Source organism: Lagenorhynchus albirostris, chromosome 3 (assembly GCF_949774975.1).
Source record: "Lagenorhynchus albirostris chromosome 3, mLagAlb1.1, whole genome shotgun sequence".
Lineage (NCBI taxonomy): Eukaryota > Metazoa > Chordata > Mammalia > Artiodactyla > Delphinidae > Lagenorhynchus > Lagenorhynchus albirostris.
Genome location: NC_083097.1, coordinates 136,713,958 through 136,727,021, shown reverse-complemented (window position 1 = coordinate 136,727,021; position 13,064 = coordinate 136,713,958). Strand labels below are relative to the sequence as shown.

At 37.8% G+C, this 13,064-nt stretch overlaps 1 protein-coding gene across 1 annotated transcript in view; it reads left to right on the top strand.

Moving 5' to 3' along the window:
• Nucleotides 1-13,064, top strand: part of ATP10B (ATPase phospholipid transporting 10B (putative)) — a 123,534-nt gene that overhangs the window by 19,186 nt on the left and 91,284 nt on the right. The window lies entirely within an intron of this gene.

The following is a 13,064-nucleotide window of genomic DNA, read 5'->3' as shown; positions in this document are numbered from 1 at the left end:
TCTGGGACAGCTCGTGCTCAAAAAGACTGAACTCCCTGATGGGTTTCAGGAAAACATTTTTAAAGGCCAGCTAAGGGAGGGGGGTCACAGGGTATGTGATCTCCTCGTGCACAATTCTCTGATTGGTTGATGGTGAGGGAACAGGGTGGTGTCACAGGGTTTATCAATCCACAGGCTCCAGTAGGTCTTGGGGCTATGTGCTCATGGTCATCAAGTAGTTAACATCTTCCATTTGATGGGGGTTTTCATGTCTGTAAAACAACTCAGGAAGTGTGCATCAGATACTATTATCTAGGGACTTCACAAAGGAACTAAAGCAGGGAATATGGGGGAGAGGTCAGCCCCCAAAAGGCCCCATAAGGTCCTGCTTGATTATAAAATAATATGTACATGAATTACTTAGCATGAAGCTAGGCACATAGTTAGAGACCAGTAAATAGTTGGCAGTAAATATCAATGGCGTGCATAGGGAATATGTGTTGACTGATCGAAACTGGGTGTCATATTCCAGTTTTCAATTAAAATTCCCCTTGAAAGGGTTGATTTCCCATCTGGTAACTTGCTCTATGCATGGAAAAGAATAAAATTCTATCACTCCTCTTCATCCTGACAGCCTGTGGCTGGGGAGAAAACGGATGAATCAGGGGATTTAGAAGAAGGAAGGCAAGTGGTTCATTCCTCAGAGATGCTCATGAGCTAACGTTTCGTTATCTAGACAGAAACTTCTCAAGAGAAGGCCACTCATCATACCTCACTTTGCCTCTCTCAAAGCCCCGGATGAACAGTTCTCATAAAATCGCTTTTCTATGATTGAACTCTGTTTTCTCATCCTTTCAATGGGAATAGTAATAATAGCTCTCCCAAAGTTTTACTGTGTGATTCAAATGAGACAAGGAAAGTAAAGAACAAAATAGAGGGTTTGCTGCATTGTAGATACACAATAAATGGTCTATTGCTGCTACCTCAGCTACAGTTCCTACAATGGGAATGGAAACTACCATGACCACCACGCCGTCATCTTGCTTTGTGGTTGTGATAGTGGCTCAGTCCTCCCACTGGTGCCCAGGCTCTATTGAGTCAATCACAGCCCTGGGGCTTGGCGTCTGAGTTTTCTCTCCTTTTCTTGTCCTTGTCACACTCACCCAATCATCCCAGTGTTTACAAAAATGTAGGGTGGGATCTAGGTAAGCTCACAAAGCCATTCTAGACACAAAATAACAATCTATTTCTTGGCTCAGGGCCCTGTGGGCTGCCCTCTAGAGCAAAGGTTTTCAAGCTTTTTTAACCATAACTCACAATAAGAAATACATATTGCACACACACACCTATCCACATGCACATGTGGGTATGTGTGTGAGTGTATAAAACTGCCACCTCAGTCATACTACGTGCAAAGGACTCTGAAGCTTTCTATTCTATTCTATTGGGTTTTGGGTTTTGTTGTTGTTTTAATTAATTAATTTATTTATTTATTTTTGGCTGTGTTGGGTCTTCATTGCTGTGCACAGGCTTTCTCTAGCTGCAGTGAGTGGGGGCTTCTCTTGTTGTGGAGCACAGGCTCTAGGCGCTTGAGCTTCAATAGTTGTGGTGCACGGACTCAGTTGTGGCTTGTGGGCTCAGTAGTTGTGGCGTGTGGGCTCAGTTGTTGTGGCATGCAGGCTCAGTAGTTGTGGCACACGGGCTCAGTAGTTGTGGCGCACAGGCTCAGTAGTTGTGGCGCGTGGGCTCTAGAGTGCAGGCTCAGTAGTTGTGGCACACGGGCTTAGCTGCTCTGTGGCATGTGGGATCTTCCCGGACCAGGGCTCGAACCCGTGTCCCCTGCATTGGCAGGCAGATTCTTAACCACTGCGCCACCAGGGAAGCCCTGGTTTTTGTTGTTGTTTTTGTTTTTAAGTTCTGGGAGCAGCAAAACGTGTGTGTGTTTGTAAATCTACCCTTCAGCCGGCCCACCCCAACATCCTCACCACAACTCTGAGTCTTTTATTCTCTTTCTCGGGCAGTTATTTTGGCGCTGTTGAGGTTCACCCAGTCCCTTCTCTTTTTTGCCATTGGCAGTGGCTCCCAAGCTGTTTCTTGTATATTAATTAGTCTGATAGTTTGGGATTTGACTAGAATGAAGAGCTGGATGAAAGGGTCATTCACGCTCCACTGCTATAAACCAGCCAATTCAAGTTAATCACATTTCTCAAACTCTAACCCTGAATTCTCATAGGGTACTTGGTATAATGATTTACCAAAAAATAAATAAATAAATAAATTCACTTGTAAAGGGAACAAGATTTGATTTTGAAAGTTTCCAGAATTCTCTATTCTATTTCAATTCTTGATTCTCCCCCTCACTTTGCTTAAATGTGCTTTTCCACTTCTATAAAAACAGGGGTAAATAGTACTAATAATAATGCACTTTTGTAAAGCCCTTATAAGGTAAGTGAGGCACAGAAACGTGAAGTAACTTGCCCAAGGTCACTAAGCTGGGAAGTATTGGAACCAGGATTCAAAGCCAAGTTTTTCCAGTCTCAGCTCTTAAGGTTTGCAGTAGCTCACCTCCCTGGTCCTTTGCCTCTCACCCAGACTTTACCCAGAATTGCTTACTTGAAAACACACATTTATCGTTTTCAGTATTCTTTCCACATGTAAGTAACAAGCAGCAGGAAGAATAAAAGCAGGCCTAGCCAGCTCCCTGGGGAGGAGGAATTTTAGCTGCTCTGTGCGATCTTGCTTCTCCCTTATGTCTTCAGTGCAAAAATATTTCTGAATATGGATAGAATTCTCTTCTGACTAACTCTATATATAATATTTCTCAAATGTGTTGAACAAAGATGTTGATGAGAGTTGCAAGAAAAATACATGTTGCACTGTCAAATAAGATCAGAAGGCAAAAGGTTACAAGTTTTCCAATAGTGTGTACTGTAGAACTTCTCAGATACTTTAATAAAGGGGGAGGGGGGGAGGGTACTAGTATATAATATTTCTAATTATTTAACCACAGAAACCTTTGATTCCAAGGACCATATCCCAGGACTACTACAGGAGAGGTGGGATCACAATTTAGAAATTTGCCTTAAATGCATTGAAGGTGTTTTGGATGTATCATAACCATCACAGGGAGAAACTTTTTCATATATACATGCATCCTTCCCCATTATTATCACCAAATTATGATTTATGGGGACTGAGTAGTAGTCTGGGCATGCATATTTTTTAAATGTTCTCCCAGATGATCTTAATATGAACCTACCACTAGCTCATCAAAAACCTGTATAATAAAGGGAAGCTGTTACTTCCAAAAAACACTCATCATAATAATGGGAATAAAGCCACCATCTACAGGAGTCTTACATGTTTTGCCCATGTTGTCCTTTGTCCTCATGACCATCCTGTGAGGAGGACATCACTACTCCATTAGACAGATGAAAACCCTAAGGTACAAAAAAGGCAAAATTCACCACTTGTCTCAGAGAAGATTTTGAACACCTGCAAATGTGGTTTGTAAATTTAATATCTTAAATAATTAGTATTAATGACTTTTTTAGCTTGTTATTCCTATTGGCTATGAGACTTTTATTTTGCCAAAAGGGGATTTTTACTAACCTCAGAGATTTCTAGAAACTCCCAACCCCACACCCTATACCCACAACCATTTTCACTGCTGTGTTCTGTTCATTGAAAGTCAATAAGACAAACTTTGTCCCAGCTCCCCTAGATCAGCACTTCTCAAGGTGGAGTCTGCCAAATCCTTATCTTAAGAGATAGTTCTTTAAAAACTAAAAAAGGTGTGTGGTCAAATCTGATTAGGAGGCCGAAGTCCTGTGGACCCCTCTAGGAGGTTCCAATGTCCATGAATATTTTAAGGTCTCAGAGAAGACCTAGAGGAAGGAGGCCAGTTAAACTTTCTTTACCCCTGAGCTTTCCAAACTTATTTAACCTCAGAACCATTTGGGGCACAATAATTTTTCACCTTAATATGGAAACTTGAACACATTAATCTACATTGTGTGGAACACACGTGATCACAACAGGTGAGGAATGACCGAGAGGCTGACTATCCTCATGGCTTGGACAGCTCATCCTTGCCTTTCCTGTCTAGGTTCAGGGGAAATTATAAACATGAGAGAGCTTCTCAAAAGGATATTTCCCCTGTGACACAGCACATCATTCTCAAGGTTGCCAAAGAGTTAGTTTCAAAATCCATTTCCCAGAATGCAACTTAGACCAAGTCAGGTTTCAGGGTTGTTGTTTATTTTTCAGTCGGAACTTTTATCATGATGGGCCATCTTTGCATTCACAACATTATTGACCTGTTCTTGAAATATTTATTCCTACATCCCATTGCTGGGAAAAGGACAGAAAGGGAAGGAATACAAAATTAGGATTATGCCGAGGTCTGCAAAGCAGGCAAGAAAACTTCATTAGAGAATTAAATTTTACACTTCTGGGGCTTCCCTGGTGGCACAGTGGTTGAGAGTCCGCCTGCCGATGCAGGGGATGTGGGTTCGTGCCCCGGTCCGGGAGGATCCCACGTGCCACAGAGCGGTTGGGCCCGTGAGCCATGGCCGCTGGGCCTGCGCGTCCGGAGCCTGTGCTCCGCAACGGGAGAGGCCACAACAGTGAGAGGCCCGTGTACCGCCAAAAAAAAAAAAAAAAATTGTACAGTTTTCTCTTTGGGGACATTTTTGACACCTGAAATGTCTTCTTTTTTTAATTTTTTTTAATTGAAGTATAGTTAATTTATAATATTATGTTAATTTATGCTGTACAGTAAAATGAGTCAGTTATACACATATATACATTCTTTTTTTATATTCTTTTCCATTATGGTTTATCAAAGAATATTGAATATAATTCCCTGTGCTATACAGTAGGACCTTGTTGTTTATCGATTCTATATATAATAGTTGCGTCTGCTAATCCCAAACTCCCAATCCATCCTTCTTCCACCACCCCCCGCTTAGTAAAATCTCTTCTTTAAAGGGGTTCCAAGATGGGCACTAGAGATTTAACACCTGAAAATAAGTATGTGTCATTTATTTTGGTAGATGGAACATTTACCAAAGCCAAAGAATCAGAAATGAATTCTTCCAATTAGTATTTCAGAGCAATTATCCTAGTTATCTTTTATCCAAACCATTGAAGCCCAAATCCTACTGAAGTGTGTGTCAGATCATTTCCCAGTAACAAGGAACTTGGGACACCAAGTTGACATGGACTAGCCTCTTCAGCGTCACCTGAAAGTTTGTCAGAAATGCAAAATTTCAGGCCCTGCCCCAAACTAAACCAGACTCTGCAGTTTAAGAGATCCCCAGGTGATTCATGTGCAATTGAAGTTGGAAAGCACGGGCCTAGAGCATCTTTGATTAATGTAATAATTGTGCCTATCTGTTTTATTGCACACGTTAAAGATTCTTAATTGACTCTGCCTTTTAACTAGCTTGAATTCCACTGATGGTTAGTGCTTTTAAGCCATTTGCTCAACTAAAAAGAGCCATTGTAACCTGGATCCTCCACAGTGAATGTGTGTACTGATTTAACGTATTTACACAGGAGAGCACTTTACCTACGGAGTTGAGGTGGGGTGGGGAATTATCTATCACCATCCCAGTTCAGTGACGATGCATCTTGAATGAAACAAAAAGTCTCTGCCTGTCCATTCAACTTGTCTGCCCTGAGAACCAGAGAAGAATCCTCTTTCCTGCTGGATTTTATAATGGGACTGCATCTACGTAACAATATACAATAATAATAATAATAAACAGTATCAATAGGTAACTTGGTTGAGCACATACTATGTGCCATAAACAGCTCTTCTAAGTGTTTCATACCTATTATTTCTTTCTACTCCTTCTAAAAAACCCTATGAGACAGGCACTTTGATTATCCGCATTTGACAAATGAAGCAAGAACAGTTCACTAACTCTGCAAGCAAAGGACTGAGCTCAGCTTTAAACCCAAGAAGAGTTCTTTTATTTTAACTTTTCATTATGGGAATTTTCAAGTATATACAAAAGTGAGAATAATATGATAAATTTTTATGTGCTCATCACCAAATTTCAACGATCAGCTCATAACCAATCTTGTTTTATCTAGATCCCCACCCTCTTCTCTCTGTTAATTATTTTGAAGCATGTCTTTTCAATACCCAGCATTTTATCTGTAAATATTTCAATATTTATCTGTCAAGAATAGGATTTTTAAAAATATACCGTTCTATCTTTGTCACGCCTAAAATAGTGGCAGTAATTTCTTGATCTCAACTTCCAAGTCAGTGTTCAATACTTCCAGTTTGTTTGAATAAGGATCAAAATAAGGCCAAATACTAAGATAACTTTCTTATATCTCTTTTACTCTGTAGGTTCCCTAATCAGCTTTTTTTTCCCCCTTGCATATTTAGTTTTTGCTGCTGAATAAAACAAGTTGTTTGTCCCATAAAATTTCCCATAGTCTGGATTCTGCTGATTGTGTTGTTTCCTTGTGGTTCCATTTTGTTTTCCTACCCACTATATTTCTATAAATTGGTGGTTGGATCTAGTGCCTAAATTAGACTCAGGTTAGACTTGTGTTTGTGTGCATGTTTATGTTAACATTACACCATAGGAAATAAAGTGTGTTACCATCTTGAGGTACAAAATGTCTGGTGGTCTTTTTTCAGTGTAAGCAGTCATTGATGATCATTGTTTAGATCCATTAATTCAATTGGGATTTGCAAAATGGCGATACTCTAACTCATGTATAAAGAGGAATTTCCCCTCATCAAGTATTTGGTTACTGTGCACTACCCTCTATAAAGGCAGGATGTTTGTTCCTTTCCTTTTATTTACCAGTTTTAAAACAATGATTTGATTCCCTAACATCCTCCAAAGTTGACCAGTGAGTTTTTCTTTCTTAGTATCAATATGAACTCCTGGATTAAAACATGTTTGATGTATGTCAAATCATTGCAGTTATTATCTTTGTTGAGTATCCCATCTTTAGCCAGTGGGAACTTCTTCAAATTGGCCTCCAAGTTCTTTTGCCATGACCTCAGTAGTCTTTGACAAATCTAGTCCCTTTCTATAGAAAAATGGCGTTTAGAAGTCATAGTAAGTACATGCTAGAGGTACTTTTTGCTATTGGGTTAATCATTGTTTCTAGGGCATTTAAGTGAACAGAACTAGGACTTTTTTTTTAAGATTAAATACATCAAGAATTATGCTGATACTTCAAATTAAGGGCTAGAGAGTTTTACTCAACCTCATCAATGTTGAGTATGTAAATCCTTCTCCCACATCAGGCAAAGTCCTTAACCACTGTACTACACAGCTCCCTTTTGATATTTGACACTCGATATTGGACACTCACCATTAGAAGTAGAATTAACGACATTTTCAAGATGAGAAAAATTAATTTCAGAGAGATTGAATCCTGTCAAGGATTACCTAGCCAATATAGTACGGAGACAGAATTGGAACTAAATTCTGATGTACCTGATTATTTCTCCCACTGCTAAAGTAAATTTTAGATTCTTTTATATGTATTTTCCATTTCTCAAATAAATACAATTTTCATATATATGAAAATACTGAAGTTTTATAAGTTTTAGTTATAATAATATACAATAATACTTAGTATGACCATGATGGACACAACTCTATAAAAAGCTGTTATTTTTATTTTTATAGCCCCCTGACTTCCTTTTTTTTTAATTCAAACAAAAAGTCACAAAAATTATAATCATCCTCATCAGTTCACTCAGTCCCATGTAATTAATTTTTTTATCTTGATCTTTTGTTAGCACTTTTATGAATTCATCAGTTTTCCATTAGAGTTCTGAAAATGCTTATTCATTCACTTCAGCAGTATAGTCAGTTACCAGAAACCTGTACTTGTCAGAGTCTTTTCCATGAATTCCTTGAAGATGAAACCCTTTTATAGGAACGTTTTTACAAAAGCATCAGAGTACACCCAGAACTGTCTGTAAATGACAAAAGACTTAAAAACGACCACGGTTAAAGATTTGATGAAAGTTCATATAATGCAGTTGACAAGGAAATTTAGTTATTTCTGAGATATACATTTTAAAGTAATAACTAGAATTATGACTTATAACATTATACCAGAACATATAAGATTTTTAGAAATTTCATGTAATGTCTGAAACATTTATATTAACATATTTCCATACAAATAACCCAAAGAAAGTTTAGTATTACTTGCTTGTTTGTTTGTTTGTTTATACTGCATGTTCTTATTAGTCATCAGTTTTATACACATCAGTGTATACATGTCAATCCCAATCACCCAATTCAGCACACCACCATCCCCACCCCACCACGGTTTTCGCCCCTTGGTGTCCATACATTTGTGCAATACATTTGTGTCTCAACTTCTGCCCTGCAAACCGGTTCATCTGTACCATTTTTCTAGGTTCCACATACATGCATTAATATACGATATTTCTTTTTCTCTTTCTGACTTACTTCACTCTGTATGACAGTCTCTAGGTCCATCAACATCTCAATGACCCAATTCCATTCCTTTTTATGGCTGAGTAATATTCCATTGTATATATGTACCACTTCTTTATCCATTCGTCTGTCGATGGTCATTTAGGTTGCTTCCATGACCTGGCTATTATAAATAGTGCTGCAATGAACATTGGGGTGCATGTGTCTTTTTGAATTATGGTTTTCTCTGGGTATATGCCCAGTAGTGGGATTGCTGGATCATATGGTAATTCTATTTTTAGTTTTTGAAGGAACCTCCTTACTGTTCTCCATAGTGGCTGTATCAATTTACATTCCCACCAACAGTGCAAGAGGGTACCCTTTTCTCCACACCCTCTCCAGGATTTGTTGTTTGTAGATTTTCTGATGATGCCCATTCTGACTGGTGTGAGGTGATACCTCATTGTAGTTTTGATTTGCATTTCTCTAATAATTAGTGATGTTGAGCAGCTTTTCACGTGCTTCTTGGCCATCTGTATGTCTTCTTGGAGAAATGTCTATTTCCCCAATCCAAAAATGACCATTTTTGGATTGGGTTGTTTGTTTCTTTAATATTGAGCTGCATGGGCTGTTTATATATTTTGGAGATTAATCCTTTGTCCATTGCTTCATTTGCAAATACTTTCTCCCATTCTGAGGGTTGTCTTTTCGTCTTGTTTATGGTTTCCTTTGCTGTGCAAAAGCTTTGAAGTTTCATTAGGTCCCATTTGTTTATTTTTGTTTTTATTTCCATTACTCTAGGAGGTGGATCAAAAAAGATCTTGCTGTGATTTATGTCGAAGAGTGTTCTTCCTATGTTTTCCTCTAAGAGTTTTATAGCGTGTGGTCTTACATTTAGGTGTCGAATCCATTTTGAGTTTATTTTTGTGTACAGTGTTACGGAGTGCTCTAATTTCATTCTTTTACATGTAGCTGTCCAGTTTTCCCAGCACCCCTTATTGAAGAGACTGTCTTTTCTCCATTGTATATCTTTGCCTCCTTTGTCATAGATTAATTGACCACAGGTGCGTGAGTTTATCTCTGGGCTTTCTATCCTGTTCCATTGATCTATGTTTCTGTGCCAGTACCATATTGTCTTGATTACTGTAGCTCTGTAGTACAGTCTGAAGTCAGGGAGTCTGATTCCTCCAGCTCCATTCTTTTCCCTCAAGACTGCTTTGGCTATTCGGGGTCTTTTGTGTCTCCATACAAATTTTAAGATGATTTGTTCTAGTTCTGTAAAAAATGCCATTGGTAATTTGATAGGGATTACATTGAACCTGTACATTGCTTTGGGTAGTATAGTCATTTTCACAATATTGATTCTCCCAATCCAACAACATGGTATATCTCTCCATCTGTTGGTATCATCTTTAATTTCTTTCTTCAGTGTCTTATAGTTTTCTGCATACAGGTCTTTTGTCTCCCTAGGTAGATTTATTCCAAGGTTTTCTCTTTTTTGCAATGGTAAATGGGAGAGTTTCCATAATTTCTCTTTCAGATTTATCATCATTAGTGTATAGGAATGCAAGAGATTTCTGTGCATTGATTTTGTATCCTGCAACTTTACCAAATTCATTGATTAGCTCTAGTAGTTTTCTGGTGGCATCTTTAGGATTCTTTATGTATAGTATCATGTCATCAGCAAACAATGACAGTTTTACTTCTTCTTTTCCAATTTTTATTCCTTTTATTTCTTTTTCTTCTCTGATTGCCATAGCTAGGACTTCCAAAACTATGTTGAATAATAGTGGTGAGAGTGAACATCCTTGTCTCATTCCTGATCTTAGAGGAAATGCTTTCAGTTTTGCACCATTGAGAATGATGTTTGCTGTGGATTTGTCATATATGGCCTTTATTATGTTGAAGTAGGTTCCCTCTATGCCCACCTTCTATGCCCACTTTTTTTTTATTATAAATGGGTGTTGAATTTTGTCAAAAGCTTTTTCTGCATCTATTGAGATGATCATATGGTTTTTATTCTTCAATTTGTTAATATGGTGTATCACATTGATTGATTTGCGTATACTGAAGAATCCTTGCATCCCTGGGATAAATACCACTTGATCATGGTGTATGATTCTTTTAATGTGTTGTTGGATTCTGTTTACTAATATTTTGTTGAGGATTTTTGCATCTATATTCATCAGCGATATTGGTCTATAATTTTCTTTTTTTCTAGTGTCTTTGTCTGGTTTTGGCATCAGGGTAATGGTGGCCTCATAGAATGAGTTTGGGAGTGTTCCTTCCTCTGCAATTTTTTGGAAGAGTTTTAGAAGGATGGGTGTTAGCTCTTCTCTAAATGTTTGATGGAATTCACCTGCGAAACCATCTGGTCCTGGACTTTTGTTTGTTGGAAGATTTTTAATCACAATTTCAATTTCATTCCTTGTGATTGGTCTGTTCATATTTTCTGTTTCTTCCTGGTTCAGTCATGGAAGGTTATACCTTTCTAAGAATTTGTCCATTTCTTCCAGGTTGTCCATTTTATTGGCATAGAGTTGCTTGTAGTAGTCTCTTAAGATACTTTATATTTCTGCAATGTCTGTTGTAACTTCTCCTTTTTCATTTCTAATTTTATTGATTTGAGTCCTCCCCCTCTTTTTCTTGATGAGTCTGGCTAATGGTTTATCAATTTTGTTTATCTTTTCAAAGAACCAGCTTTTAGTTTTATTGACCTTTGCTGTTGTTTTCTTTGTTTCTATTTCATTTTTTTCTGCTCTGATCTTTATGATTTCTTTCCTTCTGCTGACTTTGGGTTTTGTTTGTTCTTTCTCTAGTTCCTTTAGGTGTACAGTTAGATTGTTTACTTGAGATTTTTCTTGTTTCTTGAGGTAGGCTTGTATAGCTATAAACTTCCCTCTTAGGACTGCTTTTGCTGCATCCCATAGATTTTGGATCGTCGTGTTTTCATTGTCATTTGTCTGTAGGTATTTTTTCATTTCCTCTTTGATTTCTTCAGTGATCTCTTGGTTATTTAGTAACGTATTGTTTAGCCTCCATGTGTTTGTGTTTTTTACAGTTTTTTCCCTGTACTTCATTTCTAATCTCATAGCGTTGTGGTCAGAAAAGATGCTTGATATGATTTCAATTTTTTAAAATTTACTGAGGCCTGATTTGTGACCCAAGATGAGATCTATCCTGGAGAATGTTCTGTGTGCACTTGAGAAGAAAGTGTAATCTACTGTTTTTGGATGGAATGTCCTATAAATATCAATTAAATCTGTCTGGTCTATTCTGTCATTTAAACCTTCTGTTTCGTTACTTATTTTCTTTTTGGATGATCTGTCCATTGAGGTAAGTGAGGTGTTAAATCCCCCACTATTATTGTGTCAGTGTCAATTTCCTCTTTTATAGCTGTTAACAGTTGCCTTATGTATTGAGGTGCTCCTATGTTGGGTGCATATATATTTATAATTGTTATATCTTCTTCTTGGATTGATCCCTTGATCATTATGTAGTGTCCTTCCTTGTCTCTTGTAACATTCTTTATTTTAAAGTCTATTTTATCTGATATGAGTATTGCTACCCCAGCTTTCTTTTGATTTCTATTTGCATGGAATATCCTTTTCCATCCCCTCACTTTCAGTCTGTATGTGTCCCTAGGTCTGAAGTTGTTCTCTTGTAGACAGCATATATATGGGTCTTGTTTTTGTATCCATTCAGCAAGCCTGTGTCTTTTGGTTGGAGCATTTACTCCATTCACATTCAACGTAATTATCGATATGTATATTCCTATGTTCATTTTCTTAATTGTTTTGGGTTTGTTTTTGTAGGTCCTTTTCTTCTCTTGTGTTTCCCACTTAGAGAAGTTTCTTTAGCATTTGTTGTAGAGCTGGTTTGGTGGTGCTGACTTCTCTTAGCTTTTGCTTGTCTGTAAAGCTTTTGATTTCTCCATTGAATCTGAATGAGATCCTTGCCAGGTAGAGTAATCTTGGTTGTAGGTTCTTCCCTTTCATCACTTTAAGTATATCATGCCACTCCCTTTTGGCTGGTAGAGTTTCTGCTGAGAAATCAGCTGTTAACCTTATGGGAGTTCCCTTGTATGTTATTTTTCGTTTTTCCCTTGCTGCCTTCAATAATTTTTCTTTGTCTTTATTTTTTGCCAATTTGATTACTATGTGTCTTGTCGTGTTTCTCCTTGGGTTTATCCTGTATGGGACTCTCTGCACTTCCTGGACTTGGGTGGCTATTTCCTTTCCCATGTTAGGGAAATTTTCAACTATAATCTCTTCAAATATTTTCTCTGGTCCTTTCTCTCTCTCTTCTCTTTCTGGGACCCCTGTAATGTGAGTGTTCTTGTATTTAATGTTGTCCCAGAGTTCTCTTAGGCTGTCTTCATTTCTTTTCATTCTTTTTTCTTTATTCTTTTCTGCAGCAGTGAATTCCACCATTCTGTCTTCCAGGTCCCTTATCCGTTCTTCTGCCTCAGTTATTCTGCTATTGATTCCTTCTAGTGTAGTTTTCATTTCAGTTATTGTATTCATCTCTGTTTGTTTGTTCTTTAATTCTTCTAGGTCTTTGTTATACATTTCTTGCATCTTCTCTATCTTTGCCTCCATTGTTTTTCCGAGGTCCTGGATCATCTTCACTATCATTATTCTG